The sequence below is a fragment of the Heptranchias perlo genome, unplaced genomic scaffold (genome assembly GCF_035084215.1).
Source record: "Heptranchias perlo isolate sHepPer1 unplaced genomic scaffold, sHepPer1.hap1 HAP1_SCAFFOLD_70, whole genome shotgun sequence".
Lineage (NCBI taxonomy): Eukaryota > Metazoa > Chordata > Chondrichthyes > Hexanchiformes > Hexanchidae > Heptranchias > Heptranchias perlo.
Genome location: NW_027139729.1, coordinates 1,290,092 through 1,305,815, shown reverse-complemented (window position 1 = coordinate 1,305,815; position 15,724 = coordinate 1,290,092). Strand labels below are relative to the sequence as shown.

Sequence of the window (15,724 nt, the reverse complement as noted above, 5' to 3'; positions counted from 1 at the left end):
TGGGATGCAGCATCGGCATCTGAATGGATGGTCTTAATCTTAGTGACTTCGGTTATGTAGAGAGACTGGAAAAACTGGGATTGTTCTCCTGAGAGCAGAGAAGGTTAAGTGGAGATTTAATAGGGGTGTTCAAAATTATGAGGGGTTTTGTTCGAGTGTGTAGTGAGAAACTGTTTCCACTGGCAGGAGGGTCGGGAATCAGAGGATAGAGATTTATGTTAATTGGCAAAAGAACCAGAAGGAAATGAGGATAAATGTTGTTACACCGCAAGTTGTTCTGATCTGGAATGGTGGTGGAAGCAGATTCAATAGTAACTTCCAAAAGTGGATTGGATAGAAAGTTGAAAAGGGAAAAACTGCTGAGAGATGGTGAAAGATCAGGGGAGTGGGATTAATTGGATAGCTCATTTAAAAGCTGGCACATGCATGACGAGCCGAAAGGCCTTCCTCTGTGCTGTAAGACTTCATGAAGTTCACTCGGTCCTCGTATTTGTTGTTGGAGGAGAGTGTGGAGGGGGCTGGGAAAGAGATTTATGGAGATTGTGTGTTGTGGGAAAAAGAAGCTGGAGGTTATCTTTGGTCCCCAGGGTCATTCTGGAGCAGCAGGCGGTTTTCAGAGAGGACATAGTGCTTGTTCTAATTCTGGGTCAGCCATATCTGGTGATGGATGGCTGAACCAGTTGTGGTCCAGATATGCTCAAGTCTGCACCCCTTGGAATTAAACCAGCAGGAACGATCAGGATAGAAGAGAGTAAACGTTTTAATCGGGGCAAAGGCATCAACGGTTGAAGAACATGAGTGGTTGAGAAGTTACACAGCTGCAGAAGTATGATGACAAATGGCGGGTCAAAGTCTAGGCAACAGGGAGTGTGAAAGTGTTTATTCCAAAGTTGGAACGCTGAAGTAATTTGATTTGAAGTAAGTAAGGAGATGTGGGTTATGATGGTTGCAAGGAAGTGACCGAGGCCTTGGCAGTGTACAACTCTGGGCACCACACTTTAGGAAGGATGTCAAGGTCTTCGAGAGGGTAAAGAGGAGATTTACCCGGATGATACCAGGGATGAGGGTTTTCAGTTATGTGGAGAGATTGGAGAAGCTGGGGTTGTTCTTCTGAGACCAGGTAAGTGTAAAGGCAGACCTAATAGAGGTATTCAAAATAATGAGGGGCTTTGATCGAGAAACTAGAGTTAAACTTTTTCCGCTGGCAAGTGGTCTTTAACCAGAGGTCACAGATTTCAAAGAGTTGGCAAAAGAACTAGAGGGAAATGAGGAGAAATGTTTACATAAAGAGGTTTGCGAAGATCTGGAACACACTACCTGAAAGGGTGATGGAAGCAGATTCCATAGGAACTTTCAAAGTGCAATTGGACATGTACTTGAAGGGGACTAATTTGCAGGGTCATGGAGAAAATAATTGGGGTGTGTTACTAATTTGGATAGCTCGTTCAAGGAGCCAGCATAGACTCGACGGGCCGAAAGGCCTCCTTCCACGTTGTAAGATTCAATGATTCTATGATTCTTGTCAACTTGAAATTTTAGTAAGCAATGAGAAGGATATTGGCAGAGCTCAAGAGGACATTGGTAGATTGGTGAAATGGGGAAACACATGGCAGATGACATTTAATGTAGAGAAGTGTGAAGTGCTGTATTTTGGAAAGAAGAGTGAGAAGAGGCAATATTACCTAAATGATTAAATTGCACAGCGGGAGCATCAACAGAGAGACCTGGGGATTCACATACACAAATCTTTGAAGGTGATAGTTGGAAATTAAACGGTAAATTCCGACCCTCCTACCAGTGGAAACAGTCTCTCCCCAACTTCTCGATTAAAACCTTTCATTATTTTTTTCTGAGCAACGGCCAGCAGTAGCACTGTGTTTGTTGAAGGACATTAGTCTCCACCCACTGTGCAGATCTATATCTCAGTGATGTGGTCAATTGCAGCATACTGAAGGAGGAGGTGGAGTCTAAATAATGAGAACAGAATGGTGTTTGAACTCACTGGGAACCGATACTTTTACAAACAGTTTACTCATTGTCACAAATGTCACAATTCGGGTGAACGGTATGGAAGGAGGAAGTAAATTGAACATGAATAAGTAAAGAATCTGAAAATATTGCAGGCAGAATTTAACAGTGATATCAAATACTTAGAACGGAAGCCAATGGTTTCAGCTCAGAAGCGCTTCACCTCGGACAAAGAGGAAGTTTAACCGCTGACAGTAAGGACAGTCAGCAGAACAAGAATGCGTTTAAACACACTGAATGAAAATTCATTGTGCCAATCTTTCTGATTTTCTTCCAACCGATGGTTATATTCATTAATTCTTTGAAAGCAACCAATATTAGAGGTGCAGTAACAGATATATTCTCAGGCATTCATTTATTAATAAAATACAATTCAAGAGACTTAAAATGAATAAAAATATTTAATATTGCAACTGACATCTCCGAAGCTATAATTAAGGGGATCTATTTAGGGACAACACTCAAACAGAATGGGAACCCCTGACAGTAAGAACATTGTAGCAGAACCAAGAATGTGTTGAAATATATTGAATGAAAATACATTGTGGCAATCTTTCTGATAGGCTTTTAACCGAGTAATTAATTAATTCTTTGAAATCCACCCCTAATAGTGGTGCAGGAGCACACTGATTATCAGGCATTCATTTATTAATAAAATTGAATTGAATTCACTTGAAATCGATAGAGATGTTTAATATTCCACCTAATATCTCCTAAGCTAGCAATAAGGGGATATATCAGATTGTGCCCCCTTGTTCTCCATTTCACCATCATAACTGAATAAGGTCGATCGAGAGGAGTAAATTTGTAACTAATTCCATTAATCCATGGTAATTATCAATAGGTGCCCTTGGGTCTAATTACACAAAACAGCATGAAAAGTTGGATATAAGGGGTTAATGCTGAGCCCAACTTGCAGCTGCAGCACTGTGTTTATTGAGGAACATTAGTCTCCACCCACTGTGTAGATCTGTATCTTAGTGACATGGTCAATTGTAGCACACTGAAGGAGGAAGTGGAGTTAAAATGAATTCCTAGAGCTGAATGCCGCCTGAGTTATTCACCAGAAACATTTAGTTGTACAGACAGTACACACACGCACATAAATATCACAAAACCCCTAAAATCGAGATGCAAGATGGAATAGAGAATGAAAAATAAGCAAGCAAACTGAAAATGGCCAGTACTGAAGAGAACAGTAAGAGCAGTTGGCTTCATGGCGGAAGAAAGCGATTTCAACTCAGAGGAGAGTGAGTTCAAAGAAAGAGGAACTTAACCTCTGACAGAAGGAACACTGTCTCAACACCAACTGAATAACTATAAATATATTTACTCGATTATCCACTGAATGTGTTCAAATTTTTCTTCTCCCCTTTTTCTCTCTATCTCCCCCAAAGAGGTGTATTCACGAAGGGAGTTGCTCAGGGCCGCCCTCCAATACCCCACCGCATTATCTGCTCATGTCTGAGTGCAGGGGGTTGATTGACCTGAGGTCAGCCGTGGTGACCCCTGGATAACTGTACCCTCCTAACGCGCATGCTCACTTCCAAGCATGGAACATATGGTATCATAGAATCATGGAATCAGAGAAGGTTACAGCACGGCAGCAGGTCATTCGGCCCATCGAGTCCGCGCCGGCTCCAGACATGAGCAATGAAGCGAGTCCCACTGCCCCGCCAGAAATAGCAGGGCTCGTCCGAGATGCAATAAGATGCGATAAGGCGACACTTGGCCGATATTTCATTCAATGGCTTTGGGGCACTGAGCCCACTGGTATCGCTGCTATCACCAATCCCCACCCCGCACCCCCCTCCCCGCCCCTTGATGGAGATCAGCAAACTCAGTGGATGTTGATCGTTGAATTTTCCTTATATATATATCTTACTTCTACACTGTAGACAGTAACTGGGCAATCGGGAGACCAATATCTCCCCTTTTCACCCCGTCTCAAGGCGCCTCAGAGGAGCGTTATCAAACAAAATGTGACACCGAGCCGCGAAAGGAGATATTAGGTCAGGTGACCAACAGTTGGTCAAAGCTGTAGGTTTTAACAGACATATTCTCATAGATTCAATTGTCAAAGAAAAACTCGATCCGAGATACTTTAATACCGATGTGAAGAGAGATTGTCCCCTCACCGTAACACTCCCCTCACCGTTACCCGCAGAGAATTCAACACAAGCAAGCAACCGCTCTGAATGCTTTCCAATGTCGAGGGCTCCACACCAGATTATGAGTTGCTTTCATCCACTGAGATACCGGAGTTCGGACACCGCCTGGTTCAGTCGCACTCTCCCGCTTACAGTTGCCCACTCAGACCGGGAATTGGTATAAAATTGTTTCACGACTCACCAAACAGCAGTAAAAAGCCGGTTGTATCCATTTTCGAAGAAGTGCTACTTTGAGACATGAGAGCTGTGAGGAACGGCGACTGAATCACTTGCTCCAACTCACAGAAGGACAAACCCGGAAGGGTTGAGAGACTGAGAGCGGATACAGAGGCTGGGTGGGAATGAGTTGGTCCCCACAATTAAAGCAACAGCACCGAGTTTTGTACAACCTGAAATAAGATGGGGTTTGGAACATTGCAATGATCTAATATGGCCGCCTTTGACTATTGGACGGTGATCACAGGATGAAGGGGTGAGAATGGACCATTTACCCAGAACAACAGCGTAAATCATTTGTGTTTAGTTAGAACGATTGCTCCCATCATGGTCAGGATCTGTATTACTGGGAAGGGACCGTGTCCCACTTCAGGCACTCGGTGTCATCATCAAGCACCCAAAATTCAGGCGCAGGAAAATGTAACAACAAAGTGCCTCAACCCAAACCTCAGAAGAGCTACTGTATCGATTATTGCTTTTCTATTTCGCAAAACAGCCCTCCCGTGGGCTAGTTTCGCGAGGTGTTGTCCGCATTAAATTAAAGCCGATTAAAAATAAAACTGGAACATCCAAAAGCGGTAGCAATTTAGTTCCACAGAAGTCTGGTATTATGAATATAGATGGATATGTTCAATGTGACTCTGATATTGAGTTGGTTTACTCTCTCATATCCCCCTGGAAACGACTGTGAGAATGAAAATACCACCTCCAGCTTTCTCCATCCGCCAATTTCAAACCGTTTATCGATAATAGAACCGAAACACAGCGCTCCGCACAAACCCTTACAGACTCGGGCTTCATATTCAAGGATTCCCAGAAACACGGAGCTTTTATATAAACTCCGTTACAATTAACAGAATGTAATATTCCTGCCTAAATACAGTCCCTTCGATAACAAGTCAACCCGCCTCCTTCCATTTCAGTCCCAGACCCGATTCTATCTCCCCACACATCCCCTCCCAGACGGGTTCAGCAGTTTACAAACACCTTATTCCAGCTGATTTGGAGAATCTCGTGTGTTGGTGTTTGAGTTGTGGCGCAGAATTTCTTCGCCAGTGTTACCGTCTCACAGAGACTCTCGCCCTGAATCTGTGAAAAGAAAATGACCATGAACTGGGACTGGAGCCAAACACATCCCCAGTTACAGTGAGGCCCGGCCCGGACATCTCATTCTCTCTGTTTTATATCAGACGGTCTCCCACCTTCATGTTCTGCACTGGAGAGAGACAAACACACACTGTCAGTCTTGCACTTCCAATCAGTGTGTCTATATCACGCTTGCTAACAGTATCCAACATACGGAGACAGCACCAGAGAGAGAGAGAACGACAGACATAAACAGTATTTGTCCAGTCTGACCTGCAAAGTTGCGTTTTATCCAGAAAGATCCCGTTGGAGAGACAAAAGATCTGGTCTCATCTCTCACTGTTATTGTACCAGAGACAGACACGCTATTAATCCCACACTCAGGGACAGTGCAGAGAGTGACAAAAACAATGGGCGACATTTAACCCTCTTTTGCCTGTTCTACCATCTGCAGTTATGCAGCTCAGGGCCTTTTGGTATAACTCTCATTGACCGAGAGTTTCACTCCGGTTAAGTTAATCTGTGTCTTTTACTGTCAGATATGAATCCTATACGGTCCCAACAAACACACCGAATCACTCTTTCCTCGTCTGTTTCTCCAGGATTGGTTTGAGAAATCCTCGCATCAGTTTTATCATTAAAGGGGCCACGAATGAACAGAATCCATAGGTTCATTTCAGAACCGCCCACTTTATCTCTGAAAGACTCTTTACCATCAAAAGATACCGAGAGAAACAGCAGGGATGGAAACATCTAGTTTAATAGTTAGAGATTGTAAAGTCAGTCTGGATTCCAGCGTTAGGCACTGGTGGAATCCCATCTGTTTCCCATTCTGGTGCCTGTTCCTGCACTGCCTGTGGACCCCATTCCCTCTGACCTTTCCCCCAGACCCACTTCCTTTGCTCAGACTCGGAAAAATTCCAATTGGGGAAAGTTTCCATCGATTTTTGTATTGGGAATTAAACCAGATATCTGCGCATGCGTGACTCAGCCCCGCCCCCAGCGCTGGTTGTTGGTGAGCAGAAGAGCGCATGCGCGCTGCCCTCCCCCAGCTCGGCCTGTGGGCGCCATTCCCTCAGTGAGCGGAAGAAGATGGTTTAAAACAGCCGGGAATGGAGAGATCACGGCCCCCGGGGGAAGGGAGCAAAGAGCAGCCTCGTTACAGCAGCTCATCGCTTCGGGACCGTGTCCGCAGATGGGCTCAGAGATCGGCATTGAGTCCGGGGGCAGGTCAGGGGGAGTCCGGGGGCTGTTTGTAAGAGGCGGAGTGGATCAGGAACTGGTCCCGGAACATGGAGTGAGCGGGGGAAGGGAGAGGTCATTCTCGGGCTGTGTGTGAACAAGGTGTGTCCAGGGTAAGGGGGAGAGAATGGGAAGAACCTGCTATTTAAAATCATTGCTGCTTTCTCTCCCCAAACCAGTAGTGAATGTTCCTGGTTTAGCTCCAGTCTCACCCTTTTTATTGTTATTGGACAGTGAAGAGTTGAAACAGAGCCGGACAGTAAGGATGTGGGGCGTTATACAAAGAGCGTCTATTGCAGGCATCAGGTGAGAAGTGTTAAGGTCACAATTCAAACAGCGGTTGTTTGCTTTCAGTTGAACGGTTTGTCCCATGGGAGAGGAGATGAGAAACCTGACCTGTCCAAAGGTCCCTGCCCCATCGGGTAGTCCCATTCATTGATCAGTGGAGGGGTTGGGTTGTGTCTGGATGTCACTAAATTGTTTTAAAATCGCCCAACACACCTGGTGTGCAGAAGCTGAGTGCTGCAGTGGAGTCAGACAATAACACCGTTTGTATCACTGGTTTTCATTTGTGGATATTCAAAATAATTATTAACAGATATTTAACTGATCACTTCTGTATTTTCGACCTCACCTGTTCTTGAGTTACAAGATATATGTTTCTTTCTGCAGGCAAACCCTTGAAGGAGCCAGAATGAAAGTGAAGTTTCCTCCATCCGAGGCAAAGGAACAGTGCAGCCAGCTCCTTCTCACACACAGTAAGTACATTATTACTCACAGAGCACAGAGAGATCATCAGTTCCACAGTCTCAGACAGCAGAAGTAGTCAGTCCCACACTGATCCCACGTTCCAGAGACACATTTTCAATCCAACATTCAAACAGTGCAGGTGAGGCAGACGCTGTTCCATTTCCCCCGAACTCAGTCCCGCTGACAGGTGGGTACAAAAATCCCAGTCCAAAGTCATGCTTTCAGATTGTCAATTTCAAAAAAGGACAACTTTCGCCATGAATTAAATCCCAGATACCCCAAGATTCCAATTGTATGCGAGCCCAAAACTCTCTCACACACACACGTGAGTTTAATACATGAAGTATCCATTCGAATTGTGTGCCATTCGAATACAAATTGCAAGTCCAAAACTCATGTACATTATCAGATTGAGCAATGCTGTGACAGTGTAACCTGAGAAACACATATACTATGAGTTTATTATAAACAGGTATCGAGAGATTTAAAGATACAGTATCAATTCTATTCGCACAGACCGAGATACACATTACACAAGAGTCCAAAAATCTTATAAAATAAAACTTAAAGAGGCAGTATCAATTCCTTTAGTGCAGTCAGATCTACACATTATATACCAATTCAAAAATGTCACTATATCAGGTTGAAAGATATATTATCATTCACAATATTGCTCACAGAGATACAGATTTAATTCTAATCCAAAATCACACAAATTATCTGATTAAAACCTCCAGCATAAAATCCTAAAGTGTATCCATATTTACCAATTAAATAATGAGAACAACTACTTAAGCATTAAGATATTAAAGCTACAGTATTGAACACCATAATGTAATCTGAGAGAATAATTATGGACAGATACAGAATGAATCCCACACTCACATATCGTTCCAGAGACTGACAGATGCAGAAAGAATCCCATGCTCACATACAGTACTAGAAGTTGCCAGACACAGAATGAATCCCACACTCACAGAGTATCAGGGACTGACAGTCACAGATGAATCTCACAATCACACTACTGCAGACTGAGTTACATTTTACATACCAGTTCAAAGATATCATGGTGTCAGATTGAAAGATACAGTATAAATTCCATTAGTGCAGACTGAGCTACATATTAGATATATTAGTAAATACTCATATAGTATTATACGGAAATAAACAGTACCAATACCATTGGTTCAGATTGAGCTACACATTACATACGAGTCCAAAAACCTCATAAATGATCAGACTGGAAGATACAGTATCAATTCAATTAGCACTGCCTGACCTGTACATTACATACCGGACTGAAAATCCCATACAGTATTAGACTGAAAGATACAGTATCAATTCCATCAGTGCAGACTGAGCCACACATTATATAGCAGTCCAAGAATCTCATACCCTATCAGACTCAAAGATACAATATCAATTCCATAGCACGTACTGAGCTCCATGTTACTCACCAGTCCAAAAATCACATAGAATATCAGATTGAAAGATTCAGTATCACTTCCATTATTGAAGACTGAGCGACACATCACATTCCTGTCCAAAAATCTAATACAGCGTCAGACTGATAGATGCAGTATCAATTCCTTTAGTGCAGGCTGAGCTACATATTACATACCAGTCCAAAAATCTCATACAATATTAGATTGAGATACAGAATTAATCCCATTATTGCAGACTGAGCTAAACATTACATACCAATCCAATAATTTCACTGTGAACAGATTGAAAGGTACATAATCTCTGAACTCTATTTTGAATGATAAAAATGTAATACTACTCCAAAACTCACACATGTTTGATTCAAGAAAGTCGAGAAGTGTGTCCATATTTACAAATTAAACACTAGACAAAGAACTGTATATAATTTAAATTATTAAAGATACAGTTTCAAATCCGATACTGTGAACTGAAATAAAAATACAGAATGAATTCAGACTTGCACATTGTCTCAGAGACTGAATTACAGAATGAATCCCACACTGAGATAATGTAGCAGATAATGGCAGATACAGAATGAATCCCTCATTCACACACAGTACCAGAGACTGACAGATCCAGAATGAATCCCACACAGCACCAGAGACTGACAGATCCAGAATGAATCACATACTCACGCACAGCACCAGAGACTGACAGATCCAGAATGAATCACATACTCACACACAGCACCAGAGACTGACAGATCCAGAATGAATCACATACTCACACACAGCACCAGAGACTGACAGATCCAGAATGAATCCCACACTCACACACAGCACCAGAGACCTGCAGATACAGAATGAAACCCACACTCACACACAGTACCTGAGACCTGAAGATACAGAATGAATCCCACACTCACACACAGTACAGAGATTGACAGACACAGAATGAATCCCACACTCACACACAGTACCACAAACTGACAGATACAGAATGAATGGCACAGTCACATTACTGCAGACTGAGTTACACTTTACAGACCAGTCCAAAGATCTCATAGTGGCAGATTGAAAGATACAGTATCATTAGTGCAGACTGAGCTGCATATTACATATGAGTCCAAAAATCACAAATGATCAGACTGGAAGATCTAATTTAAATTCTATTAGCACTGCCTGAGCTCAACATTATATATCAGTCAAACGGTTCAAGAAGGCGGCTCACCACCACCTTCTCGAGGGCAATTAGGGATGGGCAATAAATGCCGGCCTTGCCAGCGACGCCCACATCCCGTGAATGAATAAAAACAAACAATCTCATAGAATATTAGACTGAAAGATATTGAATCGATTCAATTAGTGCAGACTGAGCCACACATTATATAGCAGTCCAAGAATCTCATACCCTATCAGACTCAAAGATACAATATCAATTCCATTAGCACAGACTGAGCTACACGTTACTCACCAGTCCAAAAATCTCATACAGTATCACATTGAAAGATTCAGTATCGATTCCATTAGTGCAGACTGAGCTGTACATTGCATTCCAGTCCAAAAATGTAATACAGTATCAGACTGATAGATACAATATCAATTCATTTCGTGCAGGCTGAGCTACATATTACATACCAGTCCAAAAATCTCATACAGTGTTAGACTCAGATACACAATTAATCCCATTATTGCAGACTGAACTACACATTACATATCAGTCCAGTAATTTCATCGTGAACAGATTGAAAGGTACATTATCATTCACAATAGAGTTCAGAGATTAAGATGTAATAATACTCCAAAACTCACACATGTCGTTTGATTCAAGAAAATCAAAATGTGTATCCACATTAACAAATTAAATGCTCGATGAAAAACTGTATATAATTTAAAGTCTTAAAGATAAAGTTTCAATACAATATTGTAAACTGAAATAAGAATACATAATGAATCCAGACTTGCACATTGTCACAGACATTGAATTACAGAATGAATCCCAAACTGAGATAAAGTAGCAGAGAATGGCAGATACAGAATGTATCGCACACACAGACAGTACCAGAGACTGACAGGTACAGAATGAATGCATCACTTATATGTAGTACCTGGAGACTGACAGATACAGAATACACCCCACTCTCATACACAGTACCAGAGATACAGATACAGAATAAATTCCAGTCTCATATACAGTACCAGAGACTGACCTCTGCTGGTGGTAAGCGACAACTGTAATGAGGGAACAGATTCACATTGTCTGTCATGGTGACAGAAAGAGGACAGTGTGCAATGTGAGGGGAGTTTCTGCCTGTAACGTTTACTCTCGTATTTTTGCACTTTTTGACGATGAAAAATGAATACAATTGATTCATAATAAAGTTTTTGTTTCACTCATTCGATAGTTGTGAATTTGCCCCATTATATTTCACTGCACATTGCGCAGTATTTCTCTCTGATTTCTCACGACACGATTTACATTGCTCCTCTACCCCATTTAGACTCGTATTTTCCAAGCAGTATGTGGCCTCCTTATTCCCCTTAGTGAAATGCCCCACCTCACACCTTTCTATATTGAAATTCAATGGCCATTTCCACTGCCATTCTGCAAGTTTATTTTGTCCCAGTCTTCCTCGGTATTGACTGTACCCCGTAAATCAATTACAAGAATTTAACACACTATTATAACTAATGTTTGGTCTAACAAAATGTACTTGCAGCTCGTCTCCATTCTCACGTTTTCTAAATCCCACCCGTGCAATATAATGTGAAGAATGAGTTTATCTTCTGTCCCTCTCTCATCTGTAAACTTCAATGACCCGGGGTTTGGGGACATCTACTGGCCGGAAGCAGAACTGCAACAGTTCGGAACAAATTGCTGAAACCGGACAATGTGCAGTGTGAGCGTGTTTGTGATTGGTGGCAGGTATTAAATCTGTTTTTTTAAACCTGCCCATTAACCTTTAGTGTTTGTTAATGAACAGTAAACAGAGCCGGAGAGTAAGGATGTGGGGAGTTATACAAAGAGCATCTATTGCAGGCATCAGGTGAGAAGTTTGAAGGACACATTTTAAACAGTTGTTGTTTTGATTTGGTTGAACAGTTAGTCCCAAGGGAGAGGGAAATAGAAATCTGATATGTGCAAAGATCCCTGCCCCATCGGGTAGTCCCATTCATTGATCAGTGCAGTGGTTGGATTGTGCCTGGACGTCACAAAATTATTTTAAAACAGCCCAACACACCTGGTGTGCAGAAGCTGAGTGCTGCAGTACTGCAGTGGAGTCAGACACTGACACTGTTTGTATCACTGGTTTTCATTTGTGGATATTACAATGATTATTAACAGAGAGATTCAATCGATCACTTTTGTATTTTCTACCTCACCTGTTCTTGAATTACAAGAGATACTTTTTCTTCCGACAGGCAAATCCTTGAAGAACCCGGAATCAGTGTGATGTTTACTCCACTCGAGGCACAAGGAACAGTGCAGCCAGCTCCTTCTCACACACAGTATGTATAATATCACTCACAGAGCACACAGATACAGACAGGTCATCAGTCCCACAGTCTCAGACAGCAGAAATAGTCAGTCCCACACTGATCCCAATCCAACAGTCAAACAGAGCAGGAGAGACAGACGGAATTTCCATATCACAACAACTCTGTAGAGCTGACTGGCAGATAAATAATTCCCAGTCCAAAATCACACCCAGTATCAGATTGAAAGGCACTGTGTCAATCTCACATTAGTTCAGCCTTAGCTACAAATTAACTACCAGATAGAACACGGTACCAATTGATAGGTACAGAATGAATCCCAATAGTGTACTCCAAGATTCAAATTAAATACCAGCCCACAACTCACACACATTATGAGTTTAAAGATGCAGTATTCATGACAATATTGTACACTGAGATACAAATTGGATACCAGTTCAGATGTTACCCTTATTTGACTCACATTTTTGTACAAAATCCTCACAGTTTCAGAATGAAATGTACAGTTTCAATTCCTTTACTGCAGACTGAGGTACACATTAGATACCAGTCCAAAATTCTCAAACAGTATCAGATTGAAAGACAATGTATCAATCCCATTAGAGCAGACTGAGCAACACATCACATACCAGTCCAAAAATCTCAGTGTCAGGTTGAAAGATACAGTATCAATCCCATTAGTGCAGATTGAGCTGCACATTATATACCAGTCCAAAATTCTCATGCAGTATTAGACTGAAAGATATAGTATCGATTTTGTTAGTACAGACTGACCGACACGTTACATACCAGTACACAAATCTCACACAGTATCTGACTGGAAGATACAGTATTAATTCCATTAGTGCAGACTGAGCTACACCTTACAAACCAGTCTAAATGTATTGCACAGTGTCAGACTGAAAGGTACAGTATGAATTCCATTAGTGCAGACTGAGCTACACATTATATACCGTCCTAAATTCTCATACATCATCATACTGAAACAGACAGTGTGAATCCAATTAGTGTAGACTCAGCTACACATTGGAAACCAGTCCAAAAATCTCTCGCAGTGTCTGACTGAAAGTTAAGAGTGTCAATTCCATTAGTACAGGCTGAACCACACATTACATACCAGTCCAAAAATCTCATACAGTGTCAGATTGAAAGATACAATATCAATTCCATTAGCCCAGACTGAGCTACACAATAAATACCAGTCCAATAATTTCACAGTAAAAGATTGAAATGTAAATTATCTTCACAGAGATTAAGATGTAATCCTACAACAAAACTCACACACGTTGTTTGATTTAAACAAAATCCAAAAGTGTATCCATATTTACAAATTAATGCTGGATGAAAGATTTGCATACATTAATGAATTAAAGAAACAGTTTCAAGCAACATACTGTAACCTGAAATAACATCACAGAAGGAATCCAGACTTGCACTTTGCCCAGAGACTGAGTTACAGAATGAATCCCACACTGTGATAAAATATCAGAGACTGCCAGTCACAGAATGAAACCCACACTCATACACATTCCCAGAGATTGACAGATACAGAATGAATCTCACACTCACAGAATGTACTGGAGGCTGATGGATATAGATTGAACATCACACTCATATACGGTACCAGAGACCGACAGGCAGAGAATTAATCCCACACTCACATACAGTCTGACATCTACTGGCCATAAGTGAGAACTGTAACAGAGTGGAACAAATTCACATTATCTGTCGTTGTTGCAGATTCAGGACAATGTGCAATGTGAGGAAATAGTTTCTCTCTGTAACTTCTAATCTCGTATTTTTTCATATTTTGTTAGTGAAAAATTAGACAATTGATTCATAATAAAGTATTTGTTTTGCTCAATCGAAAGTTGCCCCATTATATTTCACTCTACATTGCGCAATATTTCTGTCTGATTTCTCAGGACACAATTTATATTAATTCAAATAAACCGAACTGAAACACAAATAAAAACTGAGCGCTAATCTGGAAGTTTCAACGGCGACCGTCAGAAGTGAAAGGGATAAAATATAGAAAAAAATAAAACTGAAAATGCTGGAATGACTCAGCAGGTCCGGCAGCATCTGTGGAGAAGGGAAGCTCGGGTTAACGGTTCAGGACGATGACCCTTCTATAGATCAGAAAGGTTAATCCGACATAATTTAAATAAGGAACGGGAATCAGCAGAGGGAAAAACTTCAGAAAATCAATTAATTTCACTGAATCCGGGCAATTGTGTCCCGTATCCACTGTACAGATCAGGGCAAATAATAATACAAAGGAACAGAGTTAAATTCAACGTTATGGGGGAAATAAATTAATTTAAAACATTTTTAATCTAAATTAGACCCGTTTGTATTTTGGAAACACTATCCCTCTGAACATCATCAAATTCGGTTCCAGTCTTGGTGTTTCTGAATTCAGCGTGCTGGGTTTCAAACCTGTTGTCATTAACTGCTTGGAAGGCAGCTATCCTCACCATTATAGCGCCTTATTTCACCAGGAGGGAGAAATGGAATGTTTCTGTGGAGTTTGGGACCGAATTGCTCCCTTTGGGTTTCTGGCACTATAAACATAGACAATAAATATTTCCCAAACATCAGCCCCTGAACAGACACAACAAGCTGATGGAATTTCTCTTTTATAGATAATAAATAAGAGGATGACAAAAGCGAATAGGAAGAGGTTGGGAAGAAGTCACAAAAACAATTAGGGAAGGAAACAGGAACCACGAAATCAAATTATCAAGGAATATCAAAAGAAATAATAAATTGTTCCACAGACACAAAAATAACAAAAGGAAAATCAGAATATCTTGAGGGTCACCCGGGGATTCACAAGATAAACTGACAGGTAACGTCAGCGAAATGGCAGAAATATTGAGGTTTGGGGACATCTACTGGCCGGAAGCAGAACTGCAACAGTTGGAACAAATTGCTGAAACCGGACAATGTGCAGTGTGAGCGTGATTGTGATTGGTGGCAGGTACTAAATCTGATTGGATATCTGAAGAAACCAATCAGAGCGTGAAAGAAAATGTGTTGTGTCATCACGCCCAATCACAATCATTACCTTCCCCCATCCCTCATTACCATAGGGCTGTGGGGCTGCCTATTTAATCCGAGCTCGGAGCGGATTTGGGTCATTTCTGGGTCTGAAATTCAGTTGAAAATGCCTGAGGACAAGAAAGCAGCTCCCAAGAAGGGCGCCAAGAAAACCTTGAGTAAAGCACCAGCCAAGGGCGGCAAGAAGCGGAGAAAGTCGAGGAAGGAGAGTTACTCCATCTACGTCTACAAAGTGATGAAGCA

General features: G+C 41.5%; 1 protein-coding gene and 1 long non-coding RNA gene across 7 annotated transcripts in view; both read left to right on the top strand.

Annotated features, from left to right (window-relative positions):
• Nucleotides 1-15,724, top strand: part of LOC137318393 (zinc finger protein 3-like) — a 626,361-nt gene that overhangs the window by 334,530 nt on the left and 276,107 nt on the right. The window contains exon 1 of one of the 6 annotated variants that reach the window (XM_067981291.1): nucleotides 6,550-6,731. The exons of the other annotated variants lie outside the window; for them this stretch is intronic. The gene's annotated coding sequence lies outside the window, so the exon portion shown is untranslated. Of the gene's footprint in view, nucleotides 1-6,549; nucleotides 6,732-15,724 lie in introns of those variants that run through there. 6 annotated transcript variants of the gene reach the window in all.
• Nucleotides 6,761-14,279, top strand: LOC137318335 (uncharacterized). The gene is made up of 3 exons (XR_010961873.1): nucleotides 6,761-7,049; nucleotides 7,416-7,501; nucleotides 12,341-14,279. It is a non-coding gene; the product is annotated as an uncharacterized lncRNA (long non-coding RNA).